Source organism: Sapajus apella, unplaced genomic scaffold (genome assembly GCF_009761245.1).
Source record: "Sapajus apella isolate SASKATOON/1434 unplaced genomic scaffold, GSC_monkey_1.0 scaffold87, whole genome shotgun sequence".
Classification (NCBI taxonomy): Eukaryota; Metazoa; Chordata; class Mammalia; order Primates; family Cebidae; genus Sapajus; species Sapajus apella.
The window spans coordinates 7,201,269-7,224,773 of NW_022437027.1; the positions used below are offsets into that span (position 1 = coordinate 7,201,269).

General features: G+C 35.9%; 1 protein-coding gene across 5 annotated transcripts in view; it reads right to left on the minus strand.

The window, feature by feature from the left end:
- TET2 (tet methylcytosine dioxygenase 2) overlaps positions 1-23,505 on the minus strand; it is a 135,905-nt gene that overhangs the window by 80,062 nt on the left and 32,338 nt on the right. For all 5 annotated transcript variants that reach the window (XR_004261732.1, XR_004261734.1, XR_004261733.1 and 2 more), the window contains exon 2: positions 10,449-10,593. The gene's annotated coding sequence lies outside the window, so the exon portion shown is untranslated. The remainder of the gene's footprint in view (positions 1-10,448; positions 10,594-23,505) is intronic.

Here is a 23,505-nt window from a genome sequence, read left to right on the forward strand (position 1 = left end):
AGCAATCACATTATATACCCAAGGGAAAACAACTCATTCTGTTACAAAGACATGTACACACATGTTCACTGCAGCACTATTCACAGTAGTGAAGACATGGAATCAACCTAAACGCCATCAATAATAGACTGGATAAAGAAACTGTGTTATATATACAGCATGGAATACTATGCAGCCATATAAAAGAATGAGATCATGTCCTTTGCAGGGACATGAATGGAGTTGGAGACCATTATCCATAGCAAACTAACACAGGAACAGAATGCCAAATATCACATATTCTCAATTATAAATGAGAACTAAATGATGAAAACACATGGACACAAAGAACAACACATACTAGGGCCTATCAGAGGGTGGAGGTTGGGAGGTAGGAGAGGATCAGGATAAATAACTAATGGGTACTAGGCTTAATACCTGGGTGATGAAATAACCTGTACAATAAACTCCCATGACCCAAGTTTGCCTATGCAACAAACCTGCATATGTACTACTGAACTTTAAAAGAGAAATAAGCCAAGAGATGGAATGGAAAAAGATTTCCATAAATATCCTTCGACTTAAAGGAGGGACTTGAAGTAATAAGATGAAATTTAATAAATTAAAAGTTAAAATCTCCAACATTTATTTAGAAAATCACAGTCACAAAGTGAAGGATGAAAGAGGTCTGTTTATCAGCTGCTTGCGTGAAAAAGACAAAAACTTTTGCATACTGTAACTTCAATGTGATTAAACAGTATGCTCTTACTATAAAAAAGTAAGTGTGCTTTGGGACTGTATTAATAGATATGCAGTGTCCAGGCAATTAGAAGAGAACCCTATAAGGATTTGGTCATGTTTAAGATACCAAACACCGATCTTTAATATTTAAGGGATCAGTAAGTTATAAATGGATCCAACATTTTTTAAGAAAGACTAGAAGACTCTTCCTCAACTTGCTCTCAAACTTCTCTTTCTACAGTGAAACTTTTATGTTCATCAATACTATTGGAATTAGAACACTAAACATATCCCTAAAGTCTCCAAATAGTTAAAAACTTACAACTCTCAACTGTAACACATTTAATTTTGGTAGGATAGTTGAGGGGAAAAAAATGTTTAAGTATCAAATGTTCCATAAGTGCTAGTTATAATTAAGTATCTCTGAGGTTCAAGCTTTGATATAATGTAACTTTGTAAATGAGATTATCATGTTTTGACACTTCAAGTTCCAATTACTGGACTCCCACACTGATGTACCAAATCAGTGAGTTCTCAATTATTACTACAAGTATCCAGTTAGGTGCTAGACTGGTCCTTTTAGGAATGCAGTAAAGAAGGTTCCTGCCTGGTATGGGAAGGGAATGTTCATTTTTTCAGGCTACAATGCATATTTTTCCCAGATAATAATAATAGCAATTTTATAAACATTTTGATTCTCAAAAATGTAGAAAATATTCTCTTGCCCTTATTTTCTGGCTACTGCTTCCTTCCCCATAACTTCCTTCTGTTTCCTTTAACTGGTCTCAAATATTTGATGTTGGCATTTTAGAACATACTTTAGTTTCTGACCTAGGTTAATAAAGAGAAATATCTTCCATATCATTATTAAAAGCTAAGTTTTAAAACATATATTTTGATATTATTTTCTTTTTTATAGGACAATGGTACCTTCATTAAATCAAAAAACATTTATTTATTTATTTATTTATTTATTTATTTATTTTTGAGATGGAGTTTCACTCTTGTTGCCCAGGCTGGAATGCAATGGCGCGATCTTGGCTCACTGCAACCTCCACCTCCTGAGTTCAATTGTTTCTCCTGCCTCAGCCTCCCAAGTAGATGGGATTACAGACATGCACCACCATGCCCAGCTAATTTTGTATTTTTAGTAGAGATGGGACTTCACTGTATTGGTCATGCTGGTCTCGAACTCTTGACCACAGGTGATCCACCTACCTCAGCCTCACAAAGTGCTGGGATTACAGGTGTGAGCCACTGCACCTGGCCCAAAAAACATTTATTAAATATTTACTATGTAGGTATTCTGAGATGCTTTTCCACCTTGCTCTTCTAGGAAGATTTACTAATAAAAAAGAATCAGAGTAATTCTAATTTTTTAAATGTCTAAAAGGTGACTCACTTTCAACAAGTAAAACTTCTAGAAAAACAGAAAGGGACAATTAAAATCTAAATTTCAAAACTAAGAAAACTACTTTTCCCTGCCTTAAAGTCCGAAAGTGAGCAAAGGGAAAAGCCTTTTAGAGACCGTCTGGATTTATATTTTATTAATGAATATATGATATTTTTTGTTCTAAATGAAATACGCTTAAAATGCCTAAATATTCAATTCTAAATTTGATATGGGAAGTGTATTTACTTTCCTCTATTCCTATGGATATTAAGAATCCCTTTTTGGCCAGAAGCAGTGGCTCATGACTGTAATCCCAGCACTTTGGGAGACCAAGGCGGGCAGATCACAAGGTCAGGAGATAGAGACCATCCTAGCCAACATGGTGAAACCCCATCTCCACTAAAATACAAAAAATTAGCTGGGCATGGTGGTATGTGCCTGTAGTCCCAGCTACTAGGGAGGCTGAGGCAGGGGAATTGCTTGAACCCGGGCGGCAGAGGTTGCAGTGAGCCGAGATCATGCCACCGCACTCCAGCTGGGCAACAGAGCAAGACTCTGTCTCAAAAAAAAGAAAAAAGAAAAAGGATTATTTTTTTACTGTTTGGTCAGGGAACCTAAAGCTTAGAGGTCTTTCCTAAAATGCTCTCTGAAGTTCTACCATATTAGTTTGTCCCTGCAAGACTGCACCACCCATTCTCAGCTACACCACAAAGCACCTGGATAGCAAACCCAAACAAGAGCCTACATTCTAAAGTCCACTGACCACTTTCTGCTTCTCTGACAGTGAAAAACAGAACACAACAAAAAACTGCTAGATAAGAAAATCTATAATCAATTAATCTTTTCATAATTTTCAAAATACTTTCTGTATTCATGTATTTCTCACTAGGCAAGGTGTTGAGCATGTTTAATCATCAAAAATTATCACCCAATAGACATCATATATCATTCTTCACAACAGCTCTCAAACTTCTCTTTCTACAGTGAAACATTTATGTTCATCAATACTATTGGAATTAGAACACTAAACATATCCATAAAGTCTCCAAATAGCTAAAACCTCACAAATCTCAACTGCAACACATTTAATTTTGATAGGATGCTTTAGGGGGAAAAAAATGTAGGTATCAAATGTGCCAGGAGTGTTTCTTACAGTTCAGTATCTCTGAGGTTCAAGCTCTGATATAACTTTGCTAATGAGATTACCATGTTTTGACACTTCAAGTTCCAACTACTTGACTCCCACACCTCTTCCCTCCACTTAATTGGCAAGTGCTGTATCTATCTTAAGAAGTAGGAAGAAGTTGCCAGTAGGGGCAGAGGGAAATAAAAGATATGAAAAAGATCACAAAGCAAACCTGTTCTTTTAAATTGTATGATTCAGTGCCTACTATGTAACCAGACACTATATAAAATATTGGGAATAAAAGACAAGATATAGCCTTTGTCCTAGAAATTTCAGAATCTGTGGAGGAGGCAAGCACAAACAAACGGCTACAGTAAGTGGGATGTTTGAGGAACAACAGCACCACAACAAATATGAAGATTCTCGTATGAGAAATCTGAGCTTATCAGCACAGCAACAGAAGTACAAAGGCTCAAATGTGTAAAATACTATGTCATAGATTTACAAATTTGAAGGGATGATATGGTAAGGAGGAATTTAAAGAGTGACCAGGGGCCAGATCAGGAATATCAAGCATAGAGTTTGATCTACTTTCTGTGGGCTGATGGTTTTCTGAGCTGAGTTCTTTAGACTCCTGGGTTCTCAGAGCTATTCATGGCCATTCTGAAGAGGGGTAAGTAGGCATCCTCAAGAATTCTACATCACATGTGTCTTCTCATTAACCAGATGAACTCCATTTTAATTGCAAACTTCAAGTAGGGGAGGGATGGGAAAGTTTCCACTCCTTTAATAAAGTCTGAAATGGGTATCCATAAAAGGATATTAAGAAGGGGTATACATGGTCAAATTTGCACTTAAGAATGAGCATAAAGGGGTACTTTAAACTGATCATCAGAAAGAAAAAAAATAAAAAACAGAGACAGGGCCTGGCGCTGTGGCTCAAGCCTGTAATCCCAGCACTTTGGGAGGCCGAGGCGGGTGGATCACGAGGTCAGGAGACCGAGACCATCCTGGTCAACATGGTGAAACCCCGTCTCTACTAAAAAAAAATACAAAAAAAAAAACATTAGCTGGGCATGGTGGCGCGTGCCTGTAATCCCAGCTACTCAGGAGGCTGAGGCAGGAGAATTGCCTGAACCCAGAAGGCGGAGGTTGCGGTGAGCCGAGATCGCGCCATTGCACTCCAGCCTGGGTAACGAAAGTGAAACTCCGTCTCAAAAAAAAAAACAACAAAAAACAAAACAAAACAAAAAAAAACGAGACAGAGGGAACAATTAGGAAATACTTAATTCATAGAAGTGGTGAGATGACTGAAGAGTGAAAAGAATGGGTATTTCTAAACTAGGTTTAGGGATATAGTTGGAAAAAATGGTAGAAGTTCTTGGTCAACAAGTTGAATGCTCTCAATGCAACAGGAAGCAAGCTGGTGAGCAGGACTTAAGGAAGGGTACTGTATATGAGTGTGCACAAGTATGTGAACATGTGCAAGTGGGGGTAGGAGTCAAGATCTTGAGAAGATGGTCAAAGATTTTTAAGAAAAGTCCCCAAGAACCCCACCAAGATTCAAGGACTACACGTGTCCTTGGTTGAGGATTACAAAATTGTTATACACAGAGACAACATTATAGTCAGTCTCCCATGGGTATTCATGGATTCTAGCATCTGTGGATTCAATCAATCACAGATCAGATCAAAATACTCAGGGGAAAAAAAAAAAAAAAAAGGATGGTTGTATTTCTACTGAAGATGTGCAGATATTTTTCCTGTTACTATTCCCTAAACAATACAGTATAATAACTACTTACATAGCATTCACATTGTAGTATTATAAATAATCTAGAGATGATTCAAAGTATACAGGAGGGTATATGTAAATTATGTGCAAATACTGCATTATTTTAGAAGAGATGGGAATCCACAGATTTTGATATCCATTGGGGGTCCTGGAACCAATCTCCCACAGATATTGAAGGACAACTATAATTATATGATCATAGATTCTTCTAGAAAATCATTACTTGTTTTTCTAGTCTTTTCAATATTAAATGAGCTAAGAAAATCCATACTATTTTCACATTTTGAGAAAAATGTCTGGTCAGATTAACATCTGTAAAGATGAATAAACATTTTTAGTGCCCGTATTTACATTGCAATTTTCTTTCAGAATGCAAACTGTTTTCACTAAGACTCTTTCATTTCTGCTTAAAATATCCTGAGATCAATAGAGGCAACTGATATTTCACCATTTGATGAGGAAGCTGAAACAAGAATGGTGAAAATTACTTTCATAAGCTACAGTCTATTTTAGCATGGCTTACTTGTTCTAAAATCAAAGGTCATTTCATATGTGGATATGCATTAAATGCAAAAAATGCTATAGAGCTATTTGTAAATTTAGGGATTGCCAAGGTTGTCAGATAAATGCCATGATAATGTCAAAAATCTTGTTTAATTCAGTCTCTCGGGACAAAGAGACTACTGATACCAATCTGGGCCTTAACATACATATAAGACATCATATATAAGAGGAGTTTTGCTTTCACATAGTTCAGTTATGACTTGTACCATACCCTGTGGCATGTGTAATGGAGAGAGTAAAGAAGTGTATAAAGAATTTTAATGCTACTATAAATACATGTCTGCTTACTTGCTAGATAATTATATTTTATTAGAATAAAAACAAATATCTGATGAGTAGTAGAAAAACTGAAGAGTACGGTTTGAAGAGCACAGTATTAGATGATCTCTAAGGTCTATTTTTTCTTTTAAAATCCTGTGACTCAAAGAATAAACTGCTCAGGCTTGTTAGAACAATGACTATGGATTTTAGCTTGTAAGAATGACCTGTAAGGAAGGAACAATGAAGTCTTAAAGTCTAGGCCTTGATTTAAATTTGAAGAGAAACGAGGAGCTAGATCAGGAAAATCAAGAAAAGAATGTAACCTATTTCCTGTAGGGTGATGGTTTTTTTGGGCCAATAAGAAAACCCATTTTTCTTCTGAAAGATTAACAGAAAAATAGTACATTATTAGAAATACCATTAGTCCTTAAACTACTGAAGAGATAAAAAGATAACATTGTAAATCAGGAAACTTCAACAATGACTATAGGTGGGAGAAAGTGATTAATTAAATCAAGAAGACTAAAGCTTCTAAACAAGTTAGATCTGTTTCATGAGAAAGGATAAAATGTGTCTATGTTAATTAGAAAAACAGCTACAAGAGAGTGCTAACAGGCAAGTCAAACCTTCTAATCCTATTCTCCACAAGCAAGCTGGCAAGATACAAATCACTAACTCTTTTTATAGACAGCAGAAGGAGAGGCTCAATATGGAGACCTGGGGCTAGAGCAAGTTACATAACAGCTAGAGGCATGGCTATAAAGTCATGTAACATTTCTGGGTATCATTTTTCCTTCCACAAAATGAGCTAATTGGACTAGCTGATGTCTAATGATTCCAAATCAAAAATGTTTTGATTCTCTGTCTCTCCAACTTGTTATTAAAAAAAATTTGTATAGCAAACAATTTTTGTACTATGTTAGCATTTACGTGGATTAGAAAGTTAATTCAGCCTATATGACAAATATCATATAAACTTTAGTTGCCTTAAGAATATCTGCATCTGATTATCTTAACTGACTCACGTTGAATTCAAACTATATGTCCTAACTTCCCTATTTTCTTTAATACCAACATTTAATGAATCATTTTGAAATTTCAGAGAAATCTTTTGACTCCTCTCTTTTATCGCTTGTGTGCAATCAGCAAATAAATCCTCATGATTTTTCCTAAAATATATAAAATCTATCTTCCCTTTTCATTCTTACCTCTCTTATCAAAATCCATTTTCAATGTGTCTCCTAAATTACTGCAACAACTACCTCCATTTCTTTATTTGTTTAAATTTGTAAAAATAATGTTATTGCTAAAGACAAGAATTTACCTTTCTACTCACCTGCTGTAATTGTTCCTCAGTATTTGCAGGATAGCATGGAATAATCTTTAGCTTGACTTTAGGATTTTACACAATTTGGCCATACTCTGCTTTTCCATCTTCTCTCTCATATTTGCCAACATGAACTCTATACAAGGTCACTTATTTTCCGTTTCCCCACCACTTGCCCTCTGCCTGGCCCATTCCTGTCCTAAAGGCTGACATTCTTATTTCACTCCATCTCATGCTGTTTCCCCTCCACTTCTCTCCAATGGGATTACATTCTTTGTTTTCGATCAGTCTTCCTATCCTTCAGGAACCCAGGCCACGCCCTGTCATCTTCCCTTGTGAAGCCTCCTCTAACTGTTATAGTACAGGTGGACCTTGCCATTCAACTTCCAAAGTTCTTGTCCATATCACTTACTTAGGTGTATGTGTAAATATTTTTCTCTTTTTTGAGAAGGAGTTTCCCTCTTGCTGCCCAGACTGGAGTACAATGGTACAATCTCAACTCACCGCAACCCACACCTCCTGGTTTCAAGCGATTCTCCTGCCTCAGCATCCTGAGTAGCTGGGATTACAGGCATGCGCCACCATGCCCAGCTAATTTTGTATTTTTAGTAGAGAGAGGATTTCTCCATGTTGGTCAGGCTGGTCTCGAACTCCTGACCTCAGGTGATACACCCGCCTTGGCCTCCTAAAGTGCCAGGATTATAGGTGTGAGCCACTGCACCCAGCATGTGTAAATATTTACTGATGTATAAGATACTGTGATTCTTTTTAAATCATTCTACATAAAACCTTTTACTATTCCAGGACTTTATGGCTGTTCTCCACTACTTAGAATTCCTTCAGACAACTTTATCGTTTGTTTCTATACCATTATCAGATTTTTATTTAAGGCATAATCTTCTCTTGAAGCTACCTTGCTTGACTACCATATCTTTAACTGCTACCTAGCCATGCCACCCAAATTCCCTTTTCTCCTTTATGTTTTTATGCTTAGCACTTCTTGGTATTTAGTATATTATACCTTTTATTTATTTTGTATGTGTTGGTCTCTCTAATAGATTCTAAGCTTGACAAGGGAAGAGATTTTTGTCTCTTTTGCTCATTAATGCAACTCTAGTTCCTAGAAGAGTGCCTGGTATTTGGCAGGTGCTTATGAAATATTTTTGAACGAATTCATATTTAAAAAACTAAAAGCAACATTAATAATAGTGATTAATAATAAAACAAATGCTAATATAAAATTGAGAACTTATATGTTGGGCAATGTACAGGTTATACATTAATTATTATCTATTATCTATTATTACCTATTTTATTATTTGTCATATAAAGCAAGGCTTACAGAGGTTAAATAATTTTCCCAAGAACATATTCCTAATGAATGTGCTAAAAATAAACTCTAGGCTTATTTCCTATTGATAATATGTCAAAGGCTGAGCTTATCCAACTATAAAAAACTAAATGTAAAACAAGATTTTTGAGGAGATATGAGGGAATAACTCAAACAGCTACCTGTAAAATATTTTTCCCCAGTTGCTAATATTTAATTTGTTGTCCTTTTTTTTTTTTGTAAGTTGACCTTATACTTTTCCATAAACTTCTGCACTTTATTCCTTACCAAGGCTTAACATTCAAGAAGAGAGAATATTCTGACTAATGTTACGACTTCATTAAAGAGTAAAAATTCCAACTTAAAAATACATTCTCAGTTCTCATGTAAAAGACAAGGTCAGAATGAGTAGTCACAGTTCTCACAGAGTTACATAAAGCAATCATTAAGGGAGGAGGGAAAAAGTAAAGAATGCTTTATTCATAATTACCTAAGATTTTCCAGCCTGAGAGGAGAAAGAGGAAGTCTATTTTCAGTGACAATGATTACTCTAAAAATATTAACATGCAAGGGGAAAATTTTCATTCTGAGAGTTACTACTATGCTGAGTTCTCTTTCCTTCACAGAGTGACTTAAAATTCCCAGGATAGAGAGGTAATCTAGACAGTTGGGCTTGCCCTGTGTCTTGAAAATGGCAACATCCAGGAATCATGGGAGTTTAACTGAGGACACACTGGAAAGGATTTCTCAGCACCAGGACAGTCTCTAAGAAGTATCAAGTGGCAGAGTGGATACTTATATCCTCAGGTGTCTGCAGTAAGGGAGAGAGTAGAGCTACACAGGCTTTTTAGAAGATTTGTTATGCTGAATGCATAAACAAGATTCAGTGAAACTGAAGCTGAATTACCTACTAAAAGGGTTACAGAAGAAAAAAAAAGGCCTAATTCTTTCTTTTACCTATCTAATCCAGATTATTTCCTGCAATGTCCCTATAATTTTAACTGGATTATATAGTACAGGCAAAGTCAAATATCATAGAATTCATTATCATCTTCATCTTAAACATTTTAGAAAAAAAATACATTAGTTCCCTACTTCTATATGAGAAAATGGTCTGACAACCCTAAGGTTGGGACACTCAGCAGGCCATGGCATTTACAACAAATTCATTTTTATTAAGATAATTTTAAGAACATGATTTTTAAAAAAGTATTTTGTTTCTCCCTGTCTGTCTCTTTTGTATTTTCAGAAAATCATATGAACTGAGCCTGGGGCACGCATGTGTAATCCCAGTTCTTTAAGAGACTAAGGCAGGATGATGGTTTGAATCCAGGAGTTTGAGAGCAGCCTGGGCAACATAGTTAGACTCTATCTATTAAAAACAAAGTATATGTAAAATCACATAACTGCTCATGCGATCTGCCATTCCATGATTTAGTTCTCTACTAGTTCCATGCCACCAAATTGTCATACAACTGACTGGCCAGTTGTAGTAGGTACTCACTTGTCAATCAGCAAATAGCCACAAATATCATTTATTTGTTCCTTAACAAAATTGAGACAAAGTGGCTACAAGTGATGGAAAGTGGAGAAGCTAAATATTGTAACAACTGGTTATAGATATTGTATTTCCCTCTGCTTATAGTTATATTTGAATAATTCTTACCTCTTTTTAAAAACTCCATAGACATTGAGAATTGATAAAAATTATCTTTCTCCCCAAAAATACAGATATACGTAAGTCAGCACAAAACTTTAGCAAATTCACAAATCTCACAATCTAATCGATGTGTCCTAAGCATAGACAATAAAGAAAAGTACTTGAGAGGGTGCAGGGTAACTTGGAGTTGAAGTTTGGGAGAGAGATTAGCCATTAAATTAGGAAGAAATTTCTACTTGAAAAGCAAGCATCAACTGTCTCTACTGTCTTACCAGCAGCTCAGTCCCTTACTGCTCCTCCTGATCATGTCCTGTTGGCTGCTGCTGAGCCCATCTTCTGCTTCCAAGCGTTGTCACTCAACAGAAGCAAAGGCAAGTAAACAATCTTGAGAGGGTGTGCTGCTGAATGTTTGCCAGCCTAGAGAAGACAAAATTTGAATACTTTTAAGTTGAAAAAGGAACAGGGTATATACATCTGATATAAAGAGTTTAAAAGGTGTTAGGTGCCTATAATTGAATATTTCCATTCCACTGTGGCTGTTAAAAAAACTTACAGGATTGCCGGGTGCAGTGGCTCACGCCTGTAATCCCAGCACTCTGGGAGGCCGAGGCAGACAGGCAGGTTCAAGACCAGCCTGACCAACATGGTGAAACCCCGTCTTTAAAAAAAAAAAAAAAAAAAAAAAACTTAAAAAAAAAAAAAACTTATAGCATCTCTCTCAAAGCAATGATGCTCTCAAATGTACTGTAATAAAATTCTAATAATTGTAGAGCACTTTGCAATGCCCAAAGCATCTTTGGTCTTCACATCTTCACTGCAATAATCAATGAGGCTTAAGAATCAGTGGCTTATATTACTTCATCTGTTGAATACAGTGGTTCACAGTGTGGCTTACAAGAGTATCACCTAGGTACGAAGCTGAGGAATTGTGCTCAGAGATTGACTTGTTGAGTTAGGAAACCATATTCTCGAGGTGACTTCAAAGTGAAGTCAGGATTGGGAATCACTAAGTCCCTGTACTTGATGAGATGTAACAATAACTAAACTCAGAAATACCAAGTATTTATTCAGTATATACCCTGTCAAGGTATTATGCTAAGTACTATGAAAAAGGTAAAACATTATAACGTGGTTTCTGTGCTCAAGGTTTCAAATTAGCAGAAGAGACTGGATGTACACTTTAAAAGGACCATCTAATAAGATACCTACTTTAAAAACATAACCCAAGTAAGACTTAATTGTTCGAAGATGTGGTAAAAATATTGAGTGCTACAAATGCCTGGAGATGACTATGCACTGAAATAAGGGAGAAAGTTAAACACATGAGAGAAGTCCACTGAGTTCTAAGGGCAGGGAGAAAAGGGGAATGAGGAGAGAGCATTGTTTTGAGGCAATGATAGGGCTGCAGCCGATTGGAGGAGATTAAAAAGTTCACTCTGACTGAAGGTTGTCTACAAAGGTGCATAAGAAAAATTTGGAAAGACAGATTTGAAACAGAATCTAAATAAAGAGTTTTGATAAAATGGCTAAAGGAGTTGTCCATTTTCCTGAATACATGGAAATAGTATTAGAATATCCTGAAATAGTATCTGGAATAGTATCGGAAGCCACTGAAGCTCATGTTCCAGGGGTTCTTGGTAAATGCCAGACACTATGCTAGATGCACTACATATGTCATCTCATTTAATATTCAAAAAAATCTGGTCAGATCATTATTATTATTCCCATTTTACAGAGTAAGAAGGGAGGTCTCTTGATTTTTCCTCAAAGCCACATGCCTAGAAAGAGTAAGCTGAGACTGGGCCATGCTGCTTCTGTAGAAACATGGAACCTGAAAACCATCATTCTCAGCAAACTGACACAAGAACAGAAAATCAAACACTGCATGTTCTCACTCGTAGGTGGGTGTTGAACAATGAGAACACATGGACACAGGGAGGGGAGCATCACATACTGAGGTCTGTGGGGGGAAACTAGGAGAGGGATAGTGGGGGGTGGGGAGTTGGGGAGAGATGACATGGGGAGAAATGCCAGATATATGTGATGGGGAGGAAGGCAGCAAACCACATTGCCATGTATGTACCTATGCAACAATCCTGCATGTTTTTCACATGTACCCCAAAACCTAAAGTGCAATTATATATATATGAAAAAAAACATGGCATCATGAAAGTCATGTTAAGATTTAAGGGGTATTTTGAGATATAATTCACATACCATCAAATTCATCCTTGTAAAGTATATGAGTCAGTAGGTTTTATATATTTTAAAAAATTATGCCACTGTCACCTATCACCACTATCAAATTCCACAACATTTTAATCACTCTGTCCCCCTCCCCCCAAAAAATCCACTACCCATTAGGAGCCAGTTCTCATTCATTCCTCCCCTGGGCCTTGGTGACCACTAATCAACTTTCGGTCTCTATGGATTTACCTAATTTGAATGACTTTAAATATATGAAATCATACAAAATGTGTCCTTTTATGTCTGGTTTCTTTCACTTAGTATAATGTTTTTAAGGTGCATTTGTGTTGTAGTATGTGTCTGTACTTCATTCTGTTTTAAGACTAATAGTCTGCTGTATTTATATGCCATATTTCCTTTAGCTATCAATGATGAACTTTTGAGTTACTACCAGTTTTAGCCTCATAAATAATGCTTCTTTGAATATTCATGTGAAGCTTTTTTATTGTGATAAAATATATGTAACAAAGTTTGCCATTGAAACCATATTTAAGTATGCTACCCTGTGGCATTAAGTATATTCATATTCACCATCACTGCCACCCATCTCCACAACTTTTTCATCCTAAACAGAAACTCTATACTCATTAAACAATAGCTTCCAATTTGCCTCTTCTCCCAGACTCTGGCAATCATTATTCTACTGTAACGCTCTATGAATTTGACCATTCTAAGTACCTCATGTAAGTGAAATCATATTTTTCCTTTTGTGATTGGCTTATTTCACTTAGCATCATATATACAAGATCCATCCATTTTGTAGCATGTGTCAGAATTTCCTTCCTCTTTAAGGTTGAATAATAGTCCATTGTATGTCTATATGATGTTCTGTTTATCCATTCATCCATCTATAGGCATTTGGGTTGCTTCCAATCTTTATGTTACTGTGAATAATGCTGCAACAAACATGGATATACAATGTTTATACATTTTTGTGTGGGCATATGTTTTCAAATCTCTTGGTAGTGGAATCTCCAAGAATGAAACTACTGGGTCTTATGGTAATTCCATGCTTAATCTTTTAAGGAACTGCCAAACTGTTTTTGTAAAGTGGCTGCACCATTTTATATTCCAATAGCAATGTGTCAGGGTTCCAATTTTTCCACATCCTCACCGACATCTATTATTGTGTGTTTTAAAAATTATATCCATCCCAGTGAGTGTTAAGTGGTAGAAGATTTAGGTGTTCTACCTAAATAATTATAAATTATTTATAATTTAGAAGATTATGAATAATCATATGCAAGATATTGGCTTATTGTAGTACTCAATCATAAGTGATAGTCAGAATGAGAGGGTGGCAGAAGAAATGAAATAAAATGATCAAACAGAAATATTACTGATAACGAAATGAATGGCACTTAGTAACATTTTAAATTTAGGGAGAAAAAAGACTCAATTATAGTGTTGAAGTTTTTGAGTTTGGTTGTCTGGAAGAATGATGGTATTAATCAGATAATAGATAATTCTAGAAAGGAATCTGAAATGACAAAATAAATTCTTGACATGATACATTTGAATAAACTTATGTATTCCAAATAAATATTCATCAGGCAGGTGAAGTACAGGAGGTCAGGGTTGGAGTCAACAGGTTATTTCGTCTTCTTTTTAAGGAAATGATCAAAGAAACATTATTAAGATTAGAAGAGGGTTATTGCCTGTATGTGACTAGACTCTTAAATCTGAGTTCAGCAACTGACAAACTAAACACTGCGGAAGGCAGAGGAGTTTTTGCCTTTTGTTTTCTGTTTAAAATAGTAAAACAAAACTTAAATAGTAAAAAACATATTTATTAAGCTTTACAGAACTTGTTTTCATCAGAATTTGAGTTGGTATCACACTTTTAAATACACCAAGATGGTGTTTGTGGTTCTTGGAATGGTATGAGCAGGTCTAGTGGGATTTCCCTGTCTGAGCTGGCACGAGATTGGGAGTCCTAGAGAACCTGAGTGTCACTATCAACAGTTATCTGGTTGGCTGGGAATCAAGCTGGCAACCTATCAAGGAGAAACATGAATTCTAGTTTCATATGCCCAAAACAGTGCCCCTTAGTAAAAAGAGGTGATCCCTAACAAGTAGTCTTTTGAGAGAATATAGCTCCTCAGTAGTCAATAATTCTGACTTTGTCCAGCTTTGGAAATTTTCCAGTATGATAATGTTCAGGAATAAACATAATGATGACTCATAGGCTTATATACATGTTTTGAAAGAGAAGCTTAATGTGCTATTTTGGATCATGAGATAAGTACTCTCAAAGAAGTCTGGGCCGAGGTGGCTCACGCCTGTAATCCCAGCACTTTGGAATGCCAAGGTGGGTGGATAACTTGAGGTCAGGAGTTTGAGACCAGCCTGGCCAACATGACAAAACCCTGTCTCTACTAAACATACAAAAATTAACCAGGCATGGTGACGCAAGCCTGTAGTCCCAGCTACTCGGGAGGCTGAGGCGGGAGAATGAGGCAAGAGAATCACTTAAACCCAGGAGACAGAGGTGGCAGTGAGCTGAGATCGTGCCACTGCACTCCAGCTTGGGCGAGAGAGTGAGATTCCATCTCAAAAAAACAAAAAACAAACAAAAAAAAGAAAATCTCAAAAAAATGCAAAATACAGTCAGCTTATACATTGAGCTTCCCCTCTGACATAATATATTGAGAGTTATTTAAAAAATCATGTAGAAGATAAAACAGTACAAACATATGAAGGGTAACTGCTGAAGACAGGGGTTAAGATAAGGGCCATGAAGGGGGTTAAAAAAAATCTAAGCTGATGAACACATTTAAATGTTCTCATTTTCACACACCTATCTACTGTATTTTTTGTTTTGTTTTGTTTTTCCTGAGACAGGTCTTGCTCCATTCCCCAGGCTGGAGTGCGGTGGCATGATCTCGGCTCACTGCAGCTTTGACCTCTCAGACTCAAGCTATCCTCCCATCTCAGTCTCCCAAGTGGCTTGGACTACAGGCATGTGCCATCACACCCAGCTAATTTTCTGTTTATTTTTTGTAGAGATGAGGTCTCATTATGTTACCCAGGCTGCTCTCGAATTTCTGAGCTCAAGCAATCCACCTGGGTCGGCCTTCCAAAGTGCTGGGATTACAGGCAAGAGCCACCATGACCAGACATATCTACATTTTTAATTGAATAAAATACACTTCACCAACAAAGTTGCAATCTTTTTGAGCAAAATATCATTCCTAAAAAAATTTTCCTTTGTTCCCTAAATGGAAGCATATTCTAATATATTTTATATGTATAAACTATTCATTGTGTTTTAAAAAGGTATTATCGGGCCGGGCGCGGTGGCTCACGCCTGTAATCCCAGCACTTTGGGAGGCCGAGGCGGGTGGATCATGAGGTCATGAGATCGAGACCATCCTGGTCAACATGGTGAAACCCCGTCTCTACTAAAAATACAAAAATTAGCTAGGCATGGTGGCGTGTGCCTGTAATCCCAGCTACTCAGGAGGCTGAGGCAGGAGAATTGCCTGAACCCAGGAGGCGGAGGTTGTGGTGAGCCGAGATCGTGCCATTGCACTCCAGCCTGGGTAACAAGAGCGAAACTCCGTCTCGAAAAAAAAAAAAAAGGTATTATCTACTTTCTGCAATATTTTCCAAACAGATTTAGAGAAAAAAAAGACAATAAAAATTGCCAAAATTTATTTAATGCATTCTAAGTCATCTAATTTTCAAAATACTATCAGTTGTGTGCCTTAGCATACTCTTTGTAGGTGGCAGGGCCTCCAGAACCTGCGCTCTTATTCAACATGCTTCATGACCTCCACAAGCTTGTAGGAGATTCAATGAAACATTTCATTTTGATGAAAGGTAAACAATTCTATAATTCAAAGCCTAGAAACAGACAAGTTTTATGTCAAAAAATGAAAAAAAAAATCCAACCTCTTCTCTAAAAACCAGTCACTCTACCTATAAACATATATATATATATATATATATATATATATATATATATATATATATATATATCAATACAAGTTAGGCACCTTATATAGGAATCCTCCATTTGGGGTTTAAATGCATTTTCCTTTCGAGAGAGATCCACCATTGATCAAACATCATCAAACACTTCCGTTACAAACAAAAGACTTTGTTTATCATGCTGGATTTAGTCCTTCCCTTCCCTTTGTGATACTAGTACACCTTCACTGCTTGTTTCTTCAAAGCCCCAGTAATAGATGTTTCCTTCCTGTTGAAATGCTGCCTTGGCTGCTTCTCTGCTTGATGTGATTCTCCTCCAGGTTTAAACAGGGTTTGACTGGAGTTCATTAAACAGCACATTACTCACCTCATCAGGATATGTCCACAAAATGTTTTTCTCCTCTTCTATGCACATGTATGTGCGCGCACGTGCACACACACACACACACACACACACACCCCTCTCTCTGCAAGTAAATGATCCCAACTGTACAGTGCCCAAAGGGAAGTGCTATTTCAGAATGTCAGCTACTTGGCACTGATGGCTATTCTACTGTTAATGCTTTAAAAACACACTACAGTAGTTAAAGCTTTAAGAAGAAAATTAAAGACCTTAAATGTATTCACTTCCTGCTCCTCCTAACATAAACAAAGTGGTAACTCCCAATGAAAAACCCAGTGTTTGCAGAAAAAATTCCATGAAGATAAAAACAAGTATACACCATACAAGGTTGTTTCTAATCAACAGTCTTTATATAACTACAATTGCCAAACAAGGCTGTAATATCAACCACCAGTTATAAACAATTGTGTTTCCATTACACATAGTGATTATTTAAGAAGCAAAGTGTTTGCATTGACCATAGTGTTTCCATTACACAAAGTGATTGTTTAAGAACCAAAGACTGGGACATAAGAGGTACAGGTATAAATTCACATGGGATTGTGTATAGATTATCAGATCAATTTATATACTTCCCAAAAATAAAAAGAAGTATGAGGGATTTTTTAAAAATAATAGTTATTTTTAAAAACCAAGATGGAAATCTCATGTCAGAAGAAAATACTGTATAAAAATCAAGCAAAAAAAAAATCTGCATCTGAAACACAAACTTTTCATGACATTCTAACACTTGCTAATACTTGACCTCACTGATCAGAGGCTGGACCAATGAAAGCTTTGCTCAAAATCTTAACTTTGAAAAGCCTGTTAAGGGTATGGTTTATTTTTCATCCACTAAAATAGAAAATATAATTCTCTACAATAGATTTACCATTCCTAACTTCTAGGCATTTTAGAGATCCCCTCTAGAAATTTCAAGTAGTATAGGAGAAGAAAGGAGTTAAAGGGGAAGATAGGAGCAAAGAAAGGTAACTTGTACCGATTTTAATGCTTTATTAGTCATTTCCTTTTCCTTGCACAAGGAACTTCAGGTATTTGTGATAGTATTTGCATAGTTGACTGCAGAACAATAATTCTAGTGAGAGCTAGGTTTTTAACTGAATCTCAAAGTGTCTCTCCTATAACTTCCATAAAACCACAGGCAAACTAAGGGGGTAGGCTGTAGAAGACATAACAAAGTATAAATTAATCTCAGGTTCTAATTCTTACTCTCATCCTCCATAACTTCATGATATTGAGCAGATCACTTAAGGAAACTGAGGACTAGAGAAGACTGTAAGATGTTTAATTGTATTATTTCCACTTCAACCCAGCTTTAAGGTTTCTTGCTTCCATGATTTAGATACTATTAAATTTGAGACAAAAACTATATATAAAGGAAAAAGAGTTACTGAACAAATGAATAGATATAAAAACACAAGCAAAATCAATGAAATTATCCTAATTTTAATCTACTTATGTGATATTAAAACTTTATAAAAGGGTATCCCTTAAATTGTAATATGTAACTATAACTGATAGCCACAATGCTCATTATTGATTCCAAAGCAATTTTTACAACATATATTCTATTACTTATATTTAGTAATTTCATATTATAAAATGATGTAATGGTTTCTTGAAAGTAATGAGTCTACTACCATGGTTCTCTTAGACTGTACTGCTAATTGCATCCATTTATAACAGCAATAAATTATGGATCAATAAACTGGTAGACTTTAAGTGCTTTTTAAAAACTGCTTCCATTCTGTAACATTTACCCAGATATTTTTTAAAGGATTTCATTTTTCCTATTTTTTTGGGGATAAGTATTTGGTATACATGAACCCTACTTTACAATTTCTTCAAAATGGATAGAAAGAGTGAATTTGTAAATCACTTATAAATTATTTATAGCCCAAATAATATCTTCATCTAAAGATGCTTTAAGTCATATGACAAAAGACATTACATTAATATCATCAATATAAACATCAAAGGATACATTATAAAAATTCTAATGCTTGACGAGATAGCAAACTACAAAATAAAATTACACTGTAGTATAAAACTTCTCACATTTGATCAGTTGCTATTTTCAAAAAACATTCCTTCAGTAACAATATTCTCTAATTTTCATTCTAAAAATTTAAACAAGGAAATTTTTATTTAATCTTACTTAGAAAGGCAAATGAAAAAATAATTTTTTAAAGATTTCAAAACATACAGGAAAACACTACAGTTACATTTACCTGGTTTGTTAAAAACAAACCATGCATTCTGCAAAATTCCAAGTATCTACTTGCAATTTTGGTATTCTTAAAAGCAGTTTAATAAACAACAAGTGAAGACTTAGATAATATCTCTTTTGCCACACAGCAGTGATAATCAAAATATTTAACAGCCCATATGTCAAGGCATGATACACAGTGCTGGAGGAGAATCCTAGAGGAACCTACTTGCCAGTTATTACTCTAGCTGCAGGATTGTTGGTAGACCCAGGGAGTAATAGGGAAGGAGCTATAGTGGCTTACGGTAGCAGAATTACTAGCTACCTTGGAAATCTTTCAGTAACCATCAGCACAGCCACACTCATGTGCACCTGCTGCCTATCAGCTCTGGTTGTTTGCATGATTCTTAAATAAGGGATAAAAAAAGCATTAGGCAACTGTTAGAAGTCTTTGCAAATCTACCATGTGTCACTGGAAAAAAATGTAACTATTAACTTTGGCTGTAGCTAGAGAACAACATAATGGGGAAAATTTGACAAAAGAAATAAAAATTTAAAGATGAAATATTAAAAAATGTTTTCTAATTATACATAAATTACATAAAATATTTTCATAATATTAACATTATTAAAAAATGAAAGTATAAGGTTGAACCTTCAAGTAATAACCAAGATAACAGAATTTAAATACATTTCTCCCTAAGTGAAGAAAGTAGTATAAAAAGCTATAAATTCAATCATTCTTAAGGTTGGAGGGTCATATAAATGAATCAGAAATCCAAACAAATATTTTTATAACAAACTCGTGACATAATATTTTTCATTAGAGTAACTGTCATTATCATATTAAGCTGGATTTTCATGTCTTCAATTTCCTGGAAGGGGTTACGACTATTGCTACTTACAAGTTGATTGCTTATGAATAAGCATATTATAATGCTCAAGAAATAGCAGCATAAGTAAAAAATATTTGGTGCAGTGTTACAGATATAGGAGATGGTCTGTACAGAATTAGACATTTTAAAAAGTTTTAAACTGTATTTTATTTGCTAGATCTTCTAAATGAAATATCTGAATCTAAAGAAAGCAGGAATTTGTTGTTGTTGATTGTCCTGTGTTAAAAGGGATTAAAGTCGCTTAGCAACCTGTGTGTTGTAGAAACCAAAATAAAAGAAGAGTTGGTTGTCTATCACCAGCTCTTTAAGATGGAAGAGTTCAAGTAAATAGAAAAGCACTATTTCTGCAACAGTGCTTTGACATACATTTTTCATCACATGACAAAATAAAAACCATCAAGAAATTCCCAGGAAAAGGAAAATCCTCTAAAAGCATAGTAACTGTGACTAAATGGAGAATTTACAAACCCCTACCATACAGATACACATGAAGGCAAACATACACCCATAACGGTCTCCCCCGCCCCACATAACAAAAGACATTGCCAAGGAGTATGTAGATGGTAGCTTAGAAAGGGAGATTGCATAGCAGAAACTTTGTTAAAGGCTTTAAAACATTCTAGGTAGAAATATAAATGAGCATAAGAGTGATGATTTATCGAATCAGAGACTATTTTAAAACTTGCTTTTATAAAGGCAAACAAAGAATTAAGATTAAACTAGGACAGTACATAATCAGGGAAGGCAACTTCACATGGAGGATTTGAGGATTTGAGTTAAAAGAATTCTAAAAGGACAGGCACAGTGGCTCATGCCTGTAATCCCAGCACTTTGGGAGGTTGACGGGGGTGGACAACATGAGGTCAGGAGTTCAAGGCCAGCCTGGCTAATTTGTGAAACCTCATCTCTACTAAAAATACAAAATTAGCCGGGTGTGGTGGTGCATGCCTGTAATTCCAGCTACTTGGGAGGCGAAGGCAGGAGAATCACTTGAACCCAGGAGTTGGAGGTTGCAGTGAGCCAGGATCCCACTATTGCACTCCAGCCTGGGTGACAGAATGAGACTCTGTCTCCAAAAAAAAAGAAAGAAAGAAAAGAATGATAAAAGGGCAATATCAATTAGAATGTGAAGTACTGTTTGTGATCATGGGATAGAGAATATTTACACTTTAGAAAGGCTTTTAAGTGTCATGAGATTCTAAATGTAGTAAATAAGCTGTGAAATAAACATAATTTTGCTTCCTAGGAAAACAAAAAAAGATATAAAACTTAAAATAACTCAATAATTATAGAACACATTTGTATATATTTTATGAATCTACAACAGCAGAGAAGCACAGGCATGTAATAATTTATATTTTCCTCCATGATTGTATTCCTCCAGTCATACTGAGATTTTGGAATATGAGGAAGTATTTTTAGACCAGGAACAAATCAAATCACCATTTTAAAGTTATCGCTGAACAAAGTGGAATTTGGCAAAAAGAAGCCACAGACTCTGCGTTTAGAGAAGCTTGTATATAAAGTCCTTCATGCCAAGTTGACTCAGGTCCATAGGCCATGAGCAATCGATACTGAAAGTCTTGTCATTGATTCTGGATAAGAAACTAAGACAAGGCTGGAGCATTGAATTCCTTACACTTGAAGATGTGAAAGTGCTATTTCTATGATAGGCCAACAGCCAGCTGACCAGAAAGGCATAACTACTGTAACTTCCCAAGAAAAAAACAGTAAAAGAAGAGAGATAACAAATGAAAAACACTTAGTAAAAACCAGATGCTCTACATGCTAGAAAAACTTTCCTCTTGGGCAAGACAAGTAATACTGAAGAACCTAACAGAGGGATAAACTTAATCATGCCTCACTAGGAATGCAGCTGCTTTAGAGGATCGCACTGTAGATAGTCTTCCAGTGGGATGTCAATCTTTCCTCAAACATGTGCCACTGAAGTGACTTAATACTCTAGGTTTATGCCAGGTCAGGGTACACAGGTCACCTAGAGAGCCATGAATGAAGTCATCTATTATCAGAAAGCAGGTCAGAGGTGACACAAATCATCTAAGTGTAACAGCTGACTACAAATTACTTTCTATTATAAGCACTCATTTCCCAAATAAAGAGCATATATCATTTTTTGAGGAGAAATGGTGAAAAAAAAATCCTCACATAAAATCAAAAGACTTTTTATCCTGAACACTTTGGGAAAAAGATGGAGTCTGTCTGTAGGTACATGAATTTCCACTGTAGCCTTTGCAGTATCACTGGCATTAGATGAAGGCAACTGAATAATGCCCATGGACATACCCCCATCACCTCCCCTATTTCTTTTAATGAAAGATTTGTGTTAATTCTTCATTGCAAACAAGGCTGTGGGTCTATTAAGGAGGACCTGGCCTCAAATTGGAAAATGGAGGTCCAAAAGAAGACTTGAAATGAAACACTGTAGCACTCCATAGAAGAAAAGATATACTTTTATCACTGATATGGTTAGGCTTTGTGTCCCCACCCAAATCTCATCTTGAATTATAATCCCTATAATCTCCATAATCCGAATGTGTCAAGGGAGAGACCAGGAGGAAGTAAGTGGATCATGGGCGCAGTTCCCCCATGCTGTTCTCGTCATAGTGAGTGAGTTCTCATGAGATCTGATGGTTTTGTGTTTGGTAGTTCCTTTTGTGTTCATTTCTCCTTCCTGCCACCTTGTGAAGTTGCCTTCTGCCATGACTATAAGTTTCCTGAGACCTCTTCAGCCATGTTAAACTATGAGTCAATTAAACCTCTTCCTTTTATAAATTACTGTCTCAGGCAGTACTTTATAGAAGTGTGAAAACGGACTAATATAATCACCTAATTTGATTAACTTTTTTTTTCAGATTGCCTAAATTTTTTAACATTAATAAACTTTATAGTACAATTGATTCACAATAAAACAGCAGAAAGTTCCCATATGCCTGCTGTGCCCACACCCCCACAACCTTCCCCACTATCAACATCCCATACCGGAGTGGTACATTTGTTAAACTGATAAACCTACATTGACACATTATGATACCCAAAGTCCATAGTTTACATTAGGGTTCACTCTTGGTGGTTATATTCTATGTGTTTGGACAACTGTATAATGACATAGATCCACAACTGTAGTATTGCATAGATTCATTTCACTGTCCTAAAAATTTTCATATACATTCCTCCCTCCCCCAAACCCTAGAAAACACTGCTCTTTTTATTGTCTCCGTAATTTTGCTTTTTCCAGAATGTCATAGAGTAGGAACCATACAGTATTTAGCCTTTTCAGATTAGCTTCTTTCCCTTTATAATATGCATTTCACCCATGTCTTTTTATGGCTTGATAGCTCATTTCTTAGCAATGAATAATATTCTTTTATCTGGATATGCCATTGTTTATTTATCCACTCACGTATTAAAGGATATCTTGATTGCATCCAAGTTTTGGCAAACTGTATAAATGTATAATGTATAAAACTGTTAAACACTATGTGCAGGTTTTTATGTGCACATAAGTTTTTTTTTTTTTTTTTTTTTGAGACAGAATTTTGCTCTGTTACCCAGGCTGGAGTGCAGTGACAAGATCTCAGCTCACTGCAACTTCCACCTCCCCCCACTGGGTTCAAGTT